At 38.9% G+C, this 20,433-nt stretch overlaps 1 long non-coding RNA gene across 2 annotated transcripts; it reads left to right on the forward strand.

The window, feature by feature from the left end:
- Positions 1-49: 49 nt before the first annotated feature.
- Positions 50-18,083, forward strand: LOC139789977 (uncharacterized). 2 transcript variants are annotated; one of them, XR_011723321.1, is made up of 4 exons: positions 50-206; positions 9,644-9,992; positions 10,526-10,655; positions 11,080-18,083. It is a non-coding gene; the product is annotated as an uncharacterized lncRNA (long non-coding RNA). The 2 variants fall into 2 exon arrangements; XR_011723322.1 differs by lacking the exon at positions 50-206 and adding an exon at positions 372-452.
- Positions 18,084-20,433: the final 2,350 nt, after the last annotated feature.

Below are 20,433 nucleotides of genomic sequence, written 5' to 3' on the forward strand. Positions count from 1 at the left end.
CAATCATGTGCACTCAAAAAGTAATTAAGAGTTCTGTCTTATCAGTTAATGATCAGACAACTGACAACATTCTTCCAGATCCAAAAAGTTTGAATCTGGGGCCTTTATATCTCTGGAAAAAATTCCAGGCTATGTAATGTCATACTTAATCAATCCTTTATACATTCAAAACAGAGCCAGCAATGTGGTCCTGGAACAAGAAGAAGGTAAGCATCTTTCCTCCTTTCTTCATCTTCCCTGCATTCAAGCAGCCCTAAAAGACCTTGAGCTTTGAATCATTTGGTCAGATCTCTTAACAGCAAAGATTTGCTCTTGCAAACTGGGTATGATTGGAGAGGTCAAAGTCTGGTCCCACCACAAACAAGTGCATGCTGATGTTTACAACATGAGCTAAGCACAGGATGTATTTGCTGCTGCTGAGCGTATGCATGTCAAGTGTTTAAATTTCTGAGGTAAACATTTTTGCACATTCTTTTACATCTGGGAAGGGTAAGTTTATTATTACCTAGAAAAATTTTCATTATTTCAATCCGGGATTTGCAAATTCTGAAATAACTTAAATGAAGGGTTAAATATTGGCAAAATAGTTTCTTCCCTTCTAGGTAACAACCTTGAAATAATGAATTGGAATTTAAAGAGTTCTTGCCGGTACTATATTCACCATGATGGAATTTCCATTATTTTATGGAAACATCAGGAGAATTTGCATTTTTTTCTGAATTGGTTTCCCTGGCAAGTCAGCTAAAAATACTTTCAGTATATATTAGTACTTTCAGGTATATTAAAGAAGTAGTAAAGAGGAAGACAATTATAACCTTGAAAGAGCCACACATGGAAAACTTCCTTTCCAACACTTGAGGTTTTCACACTGAAAATACAGTCTATACATTCAGTTTGTTCTCAGAGCACCTAAGCCAGCAACAGGAAGAAGAAAATATCCGAGCACTGCTAGCCTTTGTTTCTTTTCCTTCTACTAGAGCACAGAGACATTTAAAATGTGCAGAGCCTCACTTGGTAGTTCTCACTCAGCTGGTATCCTAACAGAAGGCACAAGATGCAGTGTAGGAAGTGGCAGACAAATAATACATTGTCAGGTCTGGTTTTCCACAACAAAAGTAAGGTGACTTCACCGTGCATTGTTTTTGCTTCCTGGTGTTTCTTCTTCTGCATCTTCCTGATGTGATCATATCTACAGCTAAATGATCAAAACCAATTCTCACTCCATAAGTTATCATTTGGCTGTGTTGTTAAGGGCATCAGGAAATCCAGTCAGGGCACTAATTCCTCCCTTGTCAGATAATTAAATTACAAGTTTCAGACAAAGCAGCATGTTGTGAGGTGATACCTCCTTCTAAACACTCCAGTGCAGAATAAGCCTGCCCATCCACTCTGATCCATTATAGGTGGCAGCTGTCAAACCTCCTTGAGACATCATCCACTGTTCTCCTGCAAATAAAGGAACTACAGTTCTGCCTTTAACCTTAGGGGAGCCACACAAAGGCAGCTGAAGGATGCAGAAAGGATGCTGTAGACTCTCCTTTGTTTCCACACTACACACCCACCTGTGGCTGAGAAAAAAAGAGATGGAAGTTTACCAAGTACTGACCTGTTCTCCTGCTTTACTATCCATGGAGTTTTGATCCTTGTCTATAAATCTGAGAAAGGTTTACTTCAAATAAATGCTCCTATAGTTGCAGAAGCAGTATTAATTTATGTCAGCCTAAGCCAAAGTCAGCCATGCACACCACTCTTTGGTACAGTGTTTTCTTACTAGATTAAGAGTAATAGGTACAGAGAACAGAGCAAAGGCTGCTGCAGTGCCAGGAGAAAAAAATTATATTCATCCTCTAACCTTGAAAAAATGTCTGTAAAAATCCAACACATCTGTCTCCATGTTTCTTTAAGAAGCTCTGGCCTGGTTTTATTTTCTGTCAAATCATCAGCTCTTTTAAACAGAACAGTTCTCACCTGCTACTCCTCACACTTAAGGCACTTTATAACTAAGAAAGTAAGTTCATTCCCACCACAAGTTTGTTCAATAGATATATTTTTTAATGCTGTAAACTCAATAAGAGAAATAATAGTGGCCAAAACTATATGCTAGGGACTGGTATACTCGGTAAATCAGCATATATTTTCCCATTCTCAGGACCTCAGTTTCAGGATTTTAAGTTTTCTTTAAACTGAACACCCAAGCTGAAACTCTACATACCAGCTGTCTGTAAAGAATTGATGATTTCCCTCAATCTGAATGACAAAGTTTTGCCAGAAGTGTTCTGTTATTTCTAAGAACAGGACTAGAGAGTATGTTGTTTTCCTGAGATTAAAAAATGCTGGCAATGCATCCATGAGGAACTTTAAAATCCCCTTAAACTGGGTAGAGACCTAATATGTTGTGGGTAGAAGGGCATCAGAAGAGAGGGCAGAGCACAAAACAGCCCTTGGTCTTCTTTCCCAGTCCTGATGGGATGCGGTGGTGTGAAAGAGCTTCTCGCATCTGCTGCTGAAGATGTTAATCAATCAAGCTGTAGGCACAGCAATTAGACTAATTCTGCAGTATGGAAAATAACCTTCCCCACTCCATCAACTCTCAACAGGTTCCTCTCCCACCCTGAGAGACAGGTAATGCTCTCTTTCACAGAAGGTAGAATATGGCAATCAAACCCCCATAAAGAACGGGAAATATAAACAGATGACAAAATTACAGCCTTTCTTACTGCCACTTCCATGATATTTTTTTGGCTTTTTATGAATCACAAATGCAAATTCAGAAAAAGCAGGAGGTGGCTGTTGATTTGGAGCAGGTCAGTGCCTGTAATGTAATGCAGATCTCAGTGTTTTATTGGAAATGCTGTGAAGAGAAAACATCCCATTATTATCTGTACCTTTTCAGGTCTGTTTATTCTCTGAAATCAACGTACTAGAAAACATCACGTGTAATTAAAACCGGCATAGCCATATATATATGTAGAAGAGAAAGGAATTAAAGCCCAATGGAAACGAATCCTGAAAGTTACTGGCTTTTGAAGATTGACTATGCAACTTTAACAAAACTTTTGCCAGGTTTTATTGCATAGCTATCTATAATTGACAATTTGGAAGTACAGTATTTGCTACATTTGAAAATGCATATAAGTAAACTGCTCTATTGCAGTAATTAAATTTGTAGAACCTTTTGTTGTTAGTGGTAAGCCTACATACACACCCTCCCTTCATTAGCCCACTCAAATACTTCAACAGCAATAAAACCAGATCCTACATCTGGCGTCCACCCTTTAAAGCCATATGCTTTGTGACACAATGTTCTTTCAATTAGTTGTACTTCCTTTGCCTTATCTACTCAGAGCCTGAGTACATCTCTGGATAAAACTTGTTGTGCCATGCCTTCCCTGTGAGAACTCTGTTCCAAATAACCAGCTGTTTAATGGTGTCCTACAGGAGGATTTGGATTAATGGATTTCTGAATGTATCCTTATTACATGCTAAATACTGGCTACAACGACAGCTTTGCTTTCATAGCACAAAAATGGACGCACCCCTGTGAAGTCAGTTCCTTACTAGATCACAGCATCCATAAAAATGTCAGGTTGTGATTTCCTAACAGGTAATCACAAGTTTGTATAGTGTGGTGCCTTCTCTGCATCTGCCTAGCAATGTTTTTGGTATTATTTAACAACCAGTTTACTGTGTCCTTCATGTGTCTATTTTAAACTCCCTCATTCTTTTCCATTATGAAGTCAGATGGTAATTAAAAAAAGAATAATCACTACTTCTTTCCAGCATGAAGCAATGTAGAGCAAACAAAAGCAATTGTCAAGCAAACAGTTCCTTTTCTCCATAACAAGCACTTGATGTAGTCAGAAAATTGCATCGATTGCAGTTCATTTGTATTGTTAGAAAGCATGGAGAAAACCAACAAAAGCTTCTTAAATGATTGTTCCCTTCTCTTCCCCTTCCCATCATCTCTACCAATGTAGGCCATCCACTTTAACAACTGCCAGTGTAGTTATGCATTCAGTGCCCAAGAGAACACAGCATACACAGTGAATAAAGACAGCTCTGTTAATCATAATCTACCTTCCGTTATAGCTCTTTTACGCTTGTTTTGACACCATCACTTGATTTCTCTAAGCAACAAATAGCAAGTCTTCAATATTTTTTTTTTTAGAAAGAATTTCTTTACGGAGATGGTGATCAGGCAATGGAATGGACTGCCTGGTGAGGTGGTAGATTCTCCGTCCCTGGAGACATTTAAAAAGAGACTGGATGTGGCACTCAGTGCCATGGTCTGGTAACCGCACCGGTGGGTCAAGGGTTGGACTTGATGATCTCTGAGGTCCCTTCCAACCCGGCTAATTCTATGATTCTATGATTCTATGATTTTTGCAAAGAAATATAAGCAGACAGTGAAAATGCACTCAGGAACTTGTAACACCTTTTATTTTAGTGGATTGAGAGTAGCCCTGCAGAGAAGGACTTTGGGGTGTTGATTGATGAGAAGCTCAACACGAGCCAGCAGTTTGCTCATGCAGCTCAGGAGGCCAGCAGTGTCCTAGCATGCTTCAAGAGCAGTGTGGCCTCAGATCAAGGGAGGTGATTCTCCCCCTCTGCTCTGCTCTTGTGAGACCCCACCTGGAATACTGCATCCAGTTCTGTTGTCCTCACCATATGAAGAACACAAATCTGTGGAAATGACATGGATGCATTCTGTGAAAATAAACTCTTACATAATTCAGTTTCTCTCTAAGGTTCCTACCTTGCCAAATGCAAGCTGCCCAATATCACCTTAAATAAATTTAGATGTGGTTTATAATGCAGAGAAACAGCAGAGATCCGTCTTGAGTAAAGAATTTTACTACGTAGGCACTGAAGGCTTTCTAGGCTTTTGAAATATAAAACCCTCGATCAGGCACATAAAGAGATCAGAATAGTAACAGGGAAGCACAAACCAGCTTGCTGAAGTCAGAGACTTCAAAGGGTCCATGTTAAAATTAAGAGAAGGACTTACTTGTCTCGAAGACATTCAGAAGAAAATAACTTTCTCTTACTTTTTAAAAAGTAGAATGCCTCTGCCATTGTTTCTTAGAACAGTATTGCTATTGTGATTGCTTGTGTAAGCTGCGTTGAGGTGCAGCAAGGTGAAACAAGTACTTGATGGTACAAAGGCACTTTCACTGAGCACAAAGAGAGAGACTAAAAAATCCATCATGCTTAGTCTGCAGATCCAAGTGCACAGAACTAAGCATGCTGAAAACTTACCACACATGCAAATAAAAGCAACAAATGAAAGCAAAATGGATATGTGTGGTGGGATAGTATGGTGAAAATACAGCATTAAATATAATCCTTACTGCTCCCAGGGAGGAGATGAAACATAATGATCAGACGAGCATTTTCAAAACAAGAAGTGATGTGGAACACCCAGTTTGAGATACTGAAGCTTTCAAAGTGCTGAAGGCCAGAAAGCCAAAGGCAGACATAGCATGACAAAAACCTGAGCCAATCTATCTACTGCTGAGAACAAAAACCTAAGCAATTTCCAGTTGAGTCCCTATTTTTCGGTTACTTAAAATTCTAAGGAACTGAATCTGTAATACTGTAATAATGTTTAAAAAATTAAATAAATAAATTACCACTCAGTGATAAGTAACCTATTAAGTGATATGGACTAACATGCAATCGGAAGCAGTCACATTATTTTAACATGAAAGCTTCTGAGAAAAACAGTAATAAAAATCCTATTCATGCATAAAAGCATAGGAATTATTTTAGTAATAGTTGTTGTTGTCATGTTTGTTCTGTTTATTATACTACAGTTCCAGTAAAATAAATTATACAAACAAAATAGTGCAATATAAATAATAAGAAATTAATTAGTACAAGCAAAACAACTATTTAAGAGCCTTCCTTGTTGTTATTATAGAAATTTGTCGTGCAGGCTTAAATTTGAACAAATAAAAAAACTAATGGGCCTAGTATATGTACATAGAAGTTTCTCTGGTATAATTTCAGCAATACCACTGACCACAAGAAGACTAGTTCTGTGATAAAAAGGGAAATCAGATTAATAGGACTGGTCTCTAAGTACATACAAATAAAATCTAAGAATATAAAACAGAACAAGTTAAAATAGAACAAAATATAAATTAATATACATCTTGTAGTAATAAAGTATTACTTTATTACTTAATAAAGTATTACTTTATTAATTACTGTAGTAATTAAAGTATATAGAACATGAAGTAACTGATTTAATTATCATGCATACATTGGGTGATTCTGTCCTCTCATCAGTAAAATGGCAAAGGAAAAATAATACCCTTTTGCCTGCAGCAAGGGAGTGAAGGGAAAATATTTTCCTGTCTTTTACTCTTCTTGTCAAAGCTTTGTATTTCTTTAGTTTTCTCAGCCTCACCAAATTCCCTCTTAGCTTTTCCTGCTACCCTGTTAAGGACCACGTTGCTTTGCTGCAGTCTATTAGATGCATGAAAGGGGAAAATGTGAAAGAAGCACTGAGATCTTGACATATGCAATGTCAGAAGGCCCCCTGAACCCACAGGCTAGAGAAACAGAAGAGCTGCCAGCTTGGTGGCACCATACTGATAGCTGCACGTGGCCACAGCTCTGAAATTGACTTGTCAGTCTATAGCAGACCTGCAAAACATTTACTGATAAGGTGCTGAGAAACATCTTATGCTCCAGAAAGAGAAAGGGAGTTAGGTGGTGACACCTGCAGCCCTCTAGGGAGAAGTGGAACACACAATTGACCAGAACTGACCAAAAGGAGTATTGCATCCCATTATGTGTCATACTCAGTATAAATCTGAGGGATCACGAGGGTCAAGTTCTATTCATGCATGTCTGGCATACTGGGGTGATTCCACCCATTCATCTGCCTCTGATCCCCATCCCTGAGTCCTCCTGAGTCCTTGTGTTCCTGCCTCCAGCCCCACCTCTGCTGCTGACTCCAAGAGCCCAGCCTGGGACTTTTCCAGGGCTGCCCTGCAGCCTCGTGGTGATGTGGGCATTACTAGGGGAAGGAGGGAGGAAGAAGATCTCACTTTTGTGTGTATTTGTATGTATTTAATCATTATTCCTTTTTCATCATCATTGTTTCATTAAAGCCGTGTAATTTAGTTTCCAGCCTAAAAGTCTCCCCCCTTATTCTCTTTTCTTTCTCTGTCAGGGAGGGAGATAAATAGAGAGCATCTGTCATTCATTTAATTGCCAGCCCAGTGCTAAACTCTGACACCCTGGAGTATTTTTCGAGTTCAGACTTGCTGTACTGGACCATCCAAAGCATTTCCTCATTCCACTAGCAAACAATAGTAAATTTCTAGGAGGATAAAAGTAATTTTTACATGTAAATGTCATGTCATTTGTTAAGGCCTTCTTATATGTAAGTTATGTTATGTTATGTTATGTTATGTTATGTTATGTTATGTTATGTTATGTTATGTTATGTTATGTCATGTTATGTTATGTTATGTTATGTTATGTTATGTTATGTTATGTTATGTTATACATAAGTAATACATATGTTATATGTAAGACCTGGCAAAGTTGAAAAAGGCTGTTTTTCTTATTAATCTATAGGGGTTATAATGAGCACATCAAGAAAAGATCTCCTCACAGCAAGACTTCTAGCACTGTCAAGTCTATGCCATGATGATTCCCTGTGAGCCAGGTGGGATTCCCCCAAGAAGATTAGGACTATGTATTCCTAGATGACTTCACTTGTAATGAAATCATCCCTAAATTTTATCGCCTGTTTTCAGGTATAACTTGTCACAAGCACTTGCAGGAATTTGCAATTTTCTTCTGGCTCCAAATGTTATCACCTCCCATTTCCTATATTTCTTTGTTCACTTACACCCACCCAAAATGTTTATCTCACTTTCTACATGTATTGAAGGAATAACATAGTCTGTCTTGTAGCAGCAATAGGGGGAAAATTCAGTGTTATCAACCAAGCTGCCATGGACTAATATTCCGGTGTTTTGGGTAGTACACGCAGACCATGCACTCCCAACTCGAGGCTGCCCCTCTGGTTGTTTGACTCACAGGAATGCATTGATTTGCTTCAACTCCCTCTATTTTATGTTCAGATACTTCTCCACCAGAGTTCAGAAAAACTGCAATAATAAGCTTCCAGCACCAGATTCACAGATAATGTGACTTATAATTGGAAAAAACACTTTAAACAATGAATTGCAAACCTGCTTGACTAGAAATGGCCTCTACTGGGCATTTTTCAAGCTGAGAAAAATCTAGGCAACAACAACAAAAAAGATCATTTACTCCATTCAGTAGCTGTCTAATTAAGAGAAGAGTTCTTGCAAATTGCTCAGTTAGCTTACTTTTGCTAGTAATATTGGCACACAGATCTTCAGAACTAAACATTCTTTTAGTCCAATGTATTAATTTTTTACCTCAGCACATTTACTCAGAAATTGCATGTTCTGAGATTTTCTGCTTGCCCAGGTTAAATTCTTCGCTGTTTCTTGCAACTTAGGATGAATTGAAGTGCCACTGGATCTGAAAACTCTGACAAACCTACCATTGAAAGTAATTTTGCTTAACTCACTTCTCTCCATATGTATCTGAATTTCTTCCTTACATTCCTTGACATAGCAGGCCAGTGAAAGGCTGCTCAGGCCCAAATTATCCACAGCTTCATTCTCAACAAAGTAAGAAAATGTTAGATGGTAATTTTCAATCTAGAGCCTCTTCCTAACAATCTTATACACAATTCATTGGCTTGTCCTTGGGGTGGTCTTATAGCACAGCTGGACATAAGTTCTATTTCCAGATCCGACCTATGACCTTAACATTCATAAAATTTGAGACTAGGCAATTCAGTGCTACAACAGGCTATATCCCTGACATTAAATTTTCCTTTGAAATGCTGAATGTGCTTTCATTTTCAAGAAAACAGGTGGTCTTAATTTGAAAATAACAGCATTTAACATTAATCAGGATTTCTTTAGATAGACTGGTGCAACAGCAATACCTTGCAGACACATTAGATGAAAATGAGTTCTGAATGTCAGCTGACCTTGTAGGGACTATACAACACCATGAATCCTGTGATGTGACTCCTGTTTTCTTAAAGAACATGTTTTACTCCTCCTGCTGGTTGATTGCATGAGAATAAGAGATGTCATGGTCATATCTTTGTCATGGACATATCTTCATGAGTTCAACAGATCCAGAGAACCTGGAGTGCTGGAGACATCTCTGTAAATTCTAAAGCAAACCTACAATATAATCTATTAGTTTGAAAAATAATATTCTGCTTCAGACTCAGTCTCAGGTCCTCCTCTGTTTTTTAGCAGGTGAAAAGAGGACAAAAGCAGGAGTACATACCTGGCACAGAGGTCTCCTTACAGACTGGGCTAGGGCAGGGACACAGGGGCAGAGTTCAATGTTCACTGAAGCATAAATACATACACACACACTCACATACATATTTATATGTAAAAGAATATCTGCAAAGAACTTGAATATTTTCTGCTGCTCCAGGAAGGGGCTGGCTTTGGGCTTCTGAACTCACTGCAGTGTGGGGTCACATTCACACAGTGCTTTTGCTAGCACAGGACAAAATAAGCCACTCACTCATTAAAATTCTTTTGTATTTCAGGCAGTTGAAAACCTTACCATGCAGATTTGCTGTACTGCAGTTAAATCCTGATGCGTGGAGGGACTTCATGTACTCTTGGAGGACAGCTACTTTTCAGAAGCATTCTGACTTTCTAAAGGCTATTTTCATAATAATTTCTTAGTTCTCACAGGATATTTCTGTCAGAACTGTGAAAATATACTTAAACTGCCGTGGATAAACTTAATTGTAAGTCTTGCCAAAAGCACGGGTTAAAGTCCTCCTTGCTGTTGCTGACTACAAGTTTCTGCCTGGCTGGAAAAAGTCAGCTGCTTCAAGCCCAGCAGCATTTCCATGACAATATGGTGTTGACATTGCAAAAATTAAAAAGGTAATTTCTAATGTTTTTCTTCTATTTCCTACTTTGTAGTTTACCGAATGGTAGCTAAAGGGTTTCTTTGCAGCTAATACGAGATAGAAAAAGTCCTAAGGCAAAGCCTCAATACTTCTCCTTGGCTACTCTAACTAATAAACTAGAAATCCTTGCCTCCTGTACGGAACAGTTCTCCTGATGGACCTTGGTGAGACATAAGCATCATCATCCTTGCTTCATAGGCCTAAGAACTGAAGCACTGGAAGGCATCAACATCAATGAAACAGTTACAAGGTAAAAAAGGAGGCACTAAGAATGACAGTAAGTCCCATGTTTCTCATGAACTGCTACCAACAATATCTCTCACATGATATAAAGAAACCATGATCACAGCATGGTACAAACTGCTTGCATAATTTGCACTAACATATAGTCTTTCATGTACCAGCAGCTGTGTGCAGGATTTATGCGTGGTGCTGACAGAACATTCACCTGGCTCCTCTGTATTGCACTCATTGGTTCTCCTTGTTCCTATCAGGCTTCTTTTGCAGTTGATTTGCTGAAACATGCTTGGCTGTTCAAGGCTTTCCATGAAAATTTGGTCTATGACTTCAGTGCAGCTGAACTGAAGCTAAGGGGCTAAACTTCACGTCTCCAAGTCATACTGTCTCCAAACCACAGGTAATTTTCAAATATTAGCTCCTACCTTACAGCTACAGCTGCTGCCTTTTCATCGCAGTTCAGGGGGGGTTGTAATTTGTCTGCCCTCCCTCATTTGTGTTTGTGGAGACATGATAATGAATAGTGGTCATTCTGTTACTCCTGAGGTGGTACATCCTCTGCTGGCTCCCATCCCCCAGCTCTTGCAGAAGTTCTGTCTTTCTCAAAAGTTTCAAAGCACAGAGAGAAGATGAATGAAACAAAAGGACACAGAATGAAAGCTGTAAAGGTTAGGCTTATCTTTCACCATCGACCATTAAGGAAGGGAGGATGGAAAGGACCTCTTTACTTTTCAGAAGTCTTTAGAGGAGGGCAGAGATCTTAAGACAGAAAAGCTAATCTGCTGCTGCTTCTTGTCCACCTCCCTTCTTTCTGCCATACGTAGTTCCTTGCCACTTCCAGAATCACTGCCTTGCCCTGGAGCCCATGGTATGGAGCAGAAGTGAATATCAGTCATCAGATAAGATAGGGTCACAAAATTGTTTTTTAAGATGAAATGTGAAAGCAAGTATCTGCTTCAAATCCCCATATACACTTGCCTCAGTAACGTAAGAAAACGAAAAATGATCTATGTGTTTTGCACTCATGTAGACCTATTAGATAGTGAAGCTGTTTCTAATTCCTATGTCACCCTAATCACCAGGCAACCCTTTAAACTTTTGCACTGTTTTACTAATCCTTCTAGACACACTCGTACCCAGTTTTTCTGGAAAACGTAAATATGACTCAATGGCACTGTTTCAATGCAACATCTAATACTCTCACCTTTGCTTATCCTGTATTTTGAAGATCCACAGAAACTCCAGCATCAAGCATAATATTGAGTATACTGTGACGGTAATTGTCAGAACCTAATTAAATAATTTTTCCTAAATCTTAAACATTTCCTAAATTCCTAAATTTTCTGTGAGTTGCAATTGGACCACTATAGCTATATATTCTTCCAGATAAAAAGTCTGGGATAAAACTAAGTATCTGCATTGAACTGAAAAATAATTTTTCTGGCACAAGCCAGAATCCCAATACTCCTGGATGAATTCAGCATCATTTCTCTTATGCTGCTCTCCATTTGTTTCTTCAAGTCCGTGTTCATATTCTGATTTTCTGACTTCTGCCACTAGTCAGCACTTGTCTATCCTAACAGTAATGCAAGCTGCCCATTTTCTTCCATAGTGCAGCCCAAACTGCCTGACAGAAAATAATGCTATCATCCCTTTCAAAAATCATCACTTACAAAAATATCTGCAAAATCACTTCAGGACTTCTCATCCTACTCTCCAGTTTCTTATGCTAGTAATCCTGAATAGGTAAGGTACTTGAGGCACAGAGGCCACTGCATATGGCCTTCTGCTGGTTATTATTTACAGAGTGCTATTATTGTTATACAGGTTCTGAAAGTGATCCAAGATCCAGTTGTGGTGCAGGACTCTATTTTAAAAAGCTTCACTTTAATACATACTGAAGTGGTGCCCCTATCACAAAAATTTTACAGTCTACAAAATAAGACTGTCAAGAATAACTACGATTTCCCACAGGTGCACAGAACAGGACTGCCAACAAAAAGTGTTAAAAAATCATGAGCCATTCCCTAGAAAATAGTAAGGGTGATTTAGACATCATGAGATCTAAAAAAATTGTAAAAGATGAGTTCTGCTTGCCTTCAGAGTATTTACAGTGTGTTACTGTTACATTAATTAATGTTTAATGTCTTTGGGCTTTTACAGCTGGATGTTGATATTCTAATGAGTTCAGGCTAGTAAAAAAGCTGAGGCCTAGACACAGCCAGATAATATTTTGTGTCTTGTAATAAAACACCTGGTGACAAATTGGCAATGCAATGGTTGTTTAGCTCAGGCCAGAAAGGATTTCAAAGGCACTGAGCATTTTCACTTTCTTGAAATAAGCCAAAAGGTCATATCATGTGCTTGTAACTCATTTTTGAGGGTTGCATAGCCAATAATTCTGAAGAGCTTTCTCTGCTTCACTCTTCAGGTCTTCAGGTATGTAACTTATTTCCTTGAACTTCCTCAACATTCTCTAAATGGAGGTCATGAACTCATCCATTTCAATGTGTTACCAAGGGACTTGAGCTTTAAAATAATTCAGTCATTTGATACCATTATCTTCTATCAAGAAAGTGTTCTGCTTCATTATATCTTCATTAAAACAAGTCTCAAAATGGTATGTGGGTGAACAGTCCCAAAATGCCATTGGTGAAGTGTGAAAGGGCAACTGTCTGCAGGAATCAATACTTTTACAATTACATATGTATTACATATGGATTAGAGCAGCTACATGTATGATATACCTATGATGTCATGAGTCATTTTACAGAACTGCTGCAGCAGCAGTAGATTATTATCCTAGACTTTACTCCTTCTTCAAATATACCATATTCACCATATACTAATGCATTTTGCACACCAGGGTGACAAAACAAAGTCAGTCCAACATGGCAAGGCAATGTAATATCATCATTGCCCCAACCACCCAGGTGCAGAACCTTGCATTTGGCCTTTTTGAACTTCACACAGTTTGCAGGGGCCCACCTTTCAAGCCTGTCAGGGTCCCCCTGGGTGGTATCCTTTCCCCCCAGGGTGTCAATGACAAGAGCTTGGTGTTGTCAGCAAACCTCCTGCGGGACCACCCAATCCCACTGTCTGTGTCCCCAACAAAGACGTTAAACAGCACCAGTCCCCGTAGTGACCTCTGAAGAATGCCACTCCTTACTGTGCCCACTTGGGCAAAGAGCTGTTGATAGCTACTCTTGGAGTGTGACCGTCCAGCCAATTACTTATTCACTGAGTGGTGCATCCGTCAGGTCCACATCTCTCCAATTTAGCGACAAAGATGAAGTGCAGGACAGCGTCAAATACTTTGGAAATGGGAGATGACCAAGACTGTAGCCCTGTCATAGAAGGCTACCAAATTTCCCAGGCAGGATTTGCCCTTAGTGAAGCCACACTGGCTGTCACCAGTCACCTTTTTATTTCCCATTAGTCTTAGCATTCTTTCCACAAGGGAACTGTGATGCTAAAGAAGAAACATAAAGCTAAAGAAGGATGCTGTAAGAAATATGTATTGTTCATACTCATCCTTGACATTTTCTATAACTAGGAAGGAAAACTTTGCAGTCATCTTGGTCTAGCTCTTTTCATGCACACTTAATAGGCTGAATACTTAAGAAAATTAAGAATAATTCTTAAAACTATTACCCCAATATGTACACAGATTTATACAGTTGCTGGCTCATCATTACTTCAAAGGTATGTTATCATACTTACTAGTCAAATGAGAAGTGCTGGACTTAAAAAAATATACCTGTCATTGATGACTTTCAGGGCATGGCTTTCCTTCAACCACCTGTAAATAATACATAGCATTTAACTCTTGATTTATGAAACTTATTTTTATGCCACCTCCCCAGTCTGCTTGCCTACCTTCTTACAAACTAAGAGGTCTGCAGCCAAGAAAACACACAGGCATTGTAGTAAATGTTTACACTACTTAAAACAAGAATGAAAATTTTCAAAGCATTTCTCACTGATAGAAATTCCTTTAAATTGAAAACTGGTCTGTTCCAGTTTTCATTAAAATCAGTGAAAATATTCACAGTATTCTTAGTAGAAACAGGACAACAACTTAGAAAAAACCAGAAGTGATCTAGAACATAGTGTTCCAGATCCAAGGTTTAAAAAGTATAGTAGGTGCATCAGTATCAAGGAATTCTAGTAAAGCCATCATTACTTTTTTACATTACTTGGATGCAGGTGAGGTATTTTGATCTAAGAGTTTAAAATGTCTGATAAAACACTAATGTGTAGTTGAGATAAAACAAAACTGTGTTTTGGCAGAAAAAAAGATACGTGGCATTAGAGGGCTATAAAGTATCAAATAAGAATCCCGCCTTCAGCTGTCATCTTCCTCCCAGCTATGATTCCACTGGCTCCAACAGAGTTGAAAAAATCCCATTGATTTAGCAAAAGAAGGGAAGGGGAAGGGAAGGCAAGGGGGAGGGGGAAAGGAAAGAAGAAGCTTTTCCTGTTTTGTTTTTTTTTTTATTTTAGGCCAAATCCAGACCATTTAACTGACAAGGAATGTATTTTGACCAATAACTCAGTAGAGGAAAATAGAAAGAAAAATTACTAATTTAATAAGGTTTAGAGTGTCTTTGGTAAGACACTGTGCTGAAACAGGAAAGCCTATGAGGACAATCTCTTTTCAGTGGTGCCCAGCAACAGGACAAAGAATGATGGGTTTAAGCTAGAACATAGGAAGTTCCACCTCAGCATGAGGAGAAACTTCTTTACTGGAAGGCTGACAGAGCACTGGAGCAGACTGCCAAGAGAGGCTGTGGAGTATCTTGCTCTAGAGATTTTCAAAACCCACCTGGATGCATTTTTGTGTGGTTATCCTGCCCTAGGTTATCTGCTTTGGCAGGGGGCTTGGACTAGATGATCTCTAGAGGTCCCTTCCAACCCCTAACATTCTATGATTCTATGAAACATAGGAGAAAGGATATACTGGCAATCTTACTGAGAGTTATAAGCAGATAATAAGGATCCCTCTGTGTATTGAGAGCTAATTACTGGTATAGAAATAGATATGTCTTTAAAATTAGAATCAGAATCACAGAATCATATAATGTCAGATTGGAAGGGACCTCAAGGATCATCTGGTCCAGTCCCTCTTATATTACTTTCTATATGATATGTCTTAGCACCAAAACTTTCCAAAGGGGAGGAATCCACCACTGGGTTTGATTCATTAAATACACCAATACAGTATCCGGTTGCTTAAATCTAACCTACACTGGATTAAAAAGGATCTCTATGTGTAAACACAGTATTGCCATAAAGCCAGTACCCTCCCCCAAAATAATAATAATTAAAAAATCAGCTCTGAACCTGGAGATAGTCAAAGCATCTGTCAAAGAGGTCTTGTTTATTTTACAGCACTTTTTTTTTTTTTTTTTTTTTTTTTTTTTTTTTGCATATCCAGCTATCTTACATTGTGTATTTTGCAGTTAAACTTTAAGGTCAGATGTCAGAAGGCACAGATCCTAGACTATAAGGAAAAATCCTGCCACTTTGAGTGGTTAGTTGCAGTTAAGTATTCTTACACACATAAAACATAGCTTTGTGTCACTTCCTTGAGCTTCATTTGCCTCTTCACTGAACTGCATCCAGAATGACACTTTTAGTTTCTGTATCCTAATTTCAGCCTTCATATTGGGCTAGAAAGCTAGAGTAGAACCAAAGCAAGGTGACTTTGCTAATAGCCTAGTTCTGGCATGCAGAGATAAAAGCACTGTGCTTGATGGCTCATGCTTAGTTAACTCCATGAAGATTTTACTCTTTATCTTACTGTATTCCAAAGGCAAAACAATTTCAGTTACTGTAATGATAAAAGAAGCCAGTGAGCCAACATGGTCCAGCACCAACGGATGACAACGGGAGATTTTCACAGTACTTAAAAATACTATCCTATTTTCTTATTAAGATGAGATATGTTAAACAAGAATTGATTACTCTCTTTCTTGTGTTTTGTATGTGCTCCCAGACTTTATGGCATTACAAACCAGTTGCAAACTTCCCATCTTGTGGACTATCCTCAAACAGAAAAAGCAAATTCAGTTATCCTACCTATAATCTAGTTAAAATACTAGCACCTCTTTTTTGAAGTCTGCTAAATACTGTTGTTTTATCAAAGCATTTTAAAAAATGCATTACCCACAGTATCAGCATTTCCTTGTGATGTGATTTCTTCTAACCACTGCATGTTACAGGAAAATCAGGAAAAGGCATGTCATCATTTTTCTGTGGATCAAATAAAATTCCACCAAAATTTACACTGATTATAATAATAGACTGACCTAGGTAGAAAAAAGTTGAATAACTAAATACGTAAATGTGTAAAACTCAATTACTTTTTCCTCTCTTAAGTACAAACTCTGAAGATATTTTTAAGGAGTATGAAGAGGCAAGCTTCCATTTGCCACACCATGCACTGTAGTGTGTTGTGTTTTCCTGCAGGACCTCTCTGCCTCTCACTGCACTGAGACACTTAAATGCCTCAAAAATTTGAAAGTATTCCTAGCCTCCGAAATTACTTGCTACGTTCCTATGTAATGAACTTAAAACGTTGCTAAGACTGTTCTGCAGATTGGAAATGAACGTTGAGCTACAGCAGTACGTACCTACCAGGTCACTATGTGGTAAGAACTTGTCAATATAATAGTTATTTATGTACTTACGAATGATCCTAAGTTGACAACAAAGTAACTAGGATTAGCTTAGCCTTCAAGAAAACAATTATAGATGTAAATGCATGCAATTATTTTCCAGGCAAATCTTCATAATTTTGACTGATTCTTCTATCTCATTAACATTAAAAAAAAAAAAAATAACCCACCAAACAGACGAAACAAAGAAACAAAAAAACCCCACTAACCAAAACAATTAAACCACAACCCCAGAAAATAAAACCATTTTGTCCATATACAATTACCTATAATCTACTCTGAGACCTTTGTTACAGTGAGTAATATAGCTGAAGGATGTATTTCTATTATCTGTACACATGAAGTTTATTGACATTTTTTCACACATGCATTCAATTAGTTTCATAGTTATTCCAGGGCGTCTTGTAATCACAGAAAGCTGAAAATGGTTTAAATAGAATTTCAATTTTTGTTGCTCAGCAGCTGTGCTTGGTAGATGTACAGGCAGCTAGTCTTCCAAAGTATTGGTACTTTTGGTCTTTTTCCATAGCTGAGTTCACCCTTAAAATAACTTCAATATTTCAAGAATGATCCATGGGCCTGGGCTAACTTCTTTTCCATTTTATTGGGACACTTTTATGGCTGTTTTTCTTGTATAGCTCCCTATACAGAAACTGCCAGCTTGACTCTACAGCCAGGATCAAAGCCAATGTCTGTCATTCTATAATAGGAAGATCAAATTAAAAACAGCTTGCTCATCAGGATGTTTAAAACATCTCTATTTCACCTGCCTATGTTTTTTTAAAAGAATCCTTTAGGTTTCTAAGTACGCCATAAATTAAAAGCTTATTTTTATAAGGTCATGTCCATGGAATTGCATTTGATGAAATGAAAAAATTAAAGACAAATTATTAAGAAAAAGCCTAGAATTATGGCATGCTTATTTCCTTAAACATTTTTAGGGACAAAACACTAGCAGAAAAGAACAGAAATGTTATTCTTTTACAGGAAACAAAAAGTATGCAAAGGTCTTCAATAAAATTCAATCTATATTGTTCTACTGTTGCAGAACAGCTTCATCAAGAGCAAATCACACCTGACATACCTTGTGGCCTTCTATGAAAAGGTCAGAACATCAATAGACAAGGGAAGAGCAGCTGATGTCATTTACCAATGATGAGCATTACCATTTGCTCATTACATGAGCAAAGCCTTTGACACAGTCCCACACAACATCCTGGTCTCCAACCTGGTAAAACATGGGTTTGATGGATGGACCACTCTGTGGATTAAGCACTGGCTTGGTGGCCACACCCAAAGAGTGGCTCCAGGGGGTCCATGCCCAGGTGGAGGCCAGTGACAAGTGGAGTCCCTCACGAATCAGTGTTGGGACTGGTCCTGTTTCACATCTTTGTTGGTGATGGCACTGAGTGCCCCCTCAGCAAGTTCACTGATGACACCAAACTGTGTGGTACAGCTGACACACTGGAGGGAAGAGATGCCATCCAGAGGGACCTTGACAGGCTGCAGAGGTGGGGCCATGCAAAACTCATGAAGTTCAACAAGACCAAGTGCAAGGTCCTGCATCTGGGTCGAGGAAATCCCAAGCAATAATACAGGCTGGGCAGTGACTAGATTGTGAGCAGCCCTGAGGAAAAGGACCTCGGGGTGCTGGTGGATGAGAAGCTCACCATGAGCCACCAGTGTACACTTGCAACCCAGAAAGCCGACTGGGTCCTTGAATGCATCAATAGAAGCATGGCCAGCAGGTCGAGGGAGCTGATTCTCCCCTTTTACTCTGCTCTTGTGAGACCCCACCTGGAGTACTGTGTGCAGTCCTGGACCCCCTACTTACAAGACATGGGAGTGCTGGAGAGTGTCCAGAGAAGGGCCATGAGGATGATGAGAGGGCTGGAGCACCTCTCCTATAAAGACAGAGTGAGAGAGTTGGGTTTATTCAGTCTGAAGAGAAGACTCCAAGGAGACCTTATTGTAGCCTTCCAGTATCTGAAGGGGGCCTACAAGAAAGCTGGGGAGGGACTTTTTTGGATGTCAGGTAGTGACAGGACTGGGGGGAATGGTTTCAGTTTAGAGGAGGGTAGATTTAGACTGGATATTAGGAAGAAGTTCTTCACCATGAGGGTGATGAGACACTGGAACAGGTTGCCCAGAGAGCTGGTGGAAGCCCCATCCCTGGAAGTTTTTAAGGACAGGCTGGACAGGGCTCTGAGCAGCCTGATCTAGAGAGTTGGAACTGAATGATCTTAAAGGCCCCTTCCAACCCTGAAAATTTTATGAATCTATGAAACATGGAAATAAGATGTATCTGTAGCCTTCAGAAGTGATATAGCATGATTGCATTAGAATTCTTCTAAGGTTGCACAACTTCTCTAAGATATTGCAAGCTCTAGGAAGGCATACATCAGCTACAATAAAATTGCTTCACACCAGTAGGAGGGCTTTTTTTTTTTTTTTTTTTTTTTTTTTTGCTGACTGCTGCAGATGATTCTTACTTTTCCAAAAATGTACCATAAAATCCTCAATGTGAAAAAAATGATACTTAAAGCTTTAAAAGAAACACACAAACCATGGATATTCCATGGAGGAAGAAGTAAACTCTAACTTAGTTTTAGCTTCTTTTTAGGAACCATTGTATTGCAATTATTCCCTCTAGATCACTGAAACATCTAAAAAGAAAAGCAGAATAACTTTACGAAGAGATACATGAGAAACTGAATAGACAGAAAATTAAAGGAAGGCTTAAAGTCTGAAGTTGCTTGCAACTGATTTTGTTGTTATTATCTAGAGAGGCACCACTTGCCCACCACCTGGGACAAACCATACCTTCTACTTATTGAAAGCAACACCTGAGATTCTCAGTAAATGTGGGAAGAAATAAAAAATTAAAAATTTACACTCTCTGGCAGTGAGAACCAAGGCCAGTGTTCTTCTTCCCAGAGTAAGTTTGATCCTGCCCACCCTGAAACCTCATACGCTTTTTTCTTCCTGCACCCCTTCAATGCCACTCACACCTTGGCACATTTCTGTACCAAAGTCTGGACATTGTAATGGTGCTTCTTACTGTTTGTTTGCATTTGTTTGGCTTTGTCACATGGCAATACACCAGCTTTCCTTTTAAGTGGTCTAGAACCTTTTATGATTTAATTAAACTAATGTGATACTTATCCACCTGCTTCCCTTCTACCACTGGGCTTCCTCTTATTTTTTAATTAAAATTTCTCAGTGGTGGCAGATACAGACAAATTACTGCAGTTGCTCAACATTTGACAAAGTAGGCCACTTCTTTAGGAGCTAGCTCCAGGGTTTAACTCTTTGATTAGATAATGGTTTTGTTTCTCATCCAGGCAGATTTCAGTGCTGCTCCTTATCTTGGTACAGCACATCCTTCAGCACTTTCCCTGAACTGTCACCCAGAACAGTCAGATCCACATTAGGAGGGAGCGTGACAAGGTTTTAGTTTTAATTTTCGCTGGTCTACCCCAGACCTTAGACGAG

The sequence above is a fragment of the Heliangelus exortis genome, chromosome Z (assembly GCF_036169615.1).
Source record: "Heliangelus exortis chromosome Z, bHelExo1.hap1, whole genome shotgun sequence".
NCBI lineage: Eukaryota > Metazoa > Chordata > Aves > Apodiformes > Trochilidae > Heliangelus > Heliangelus exortis.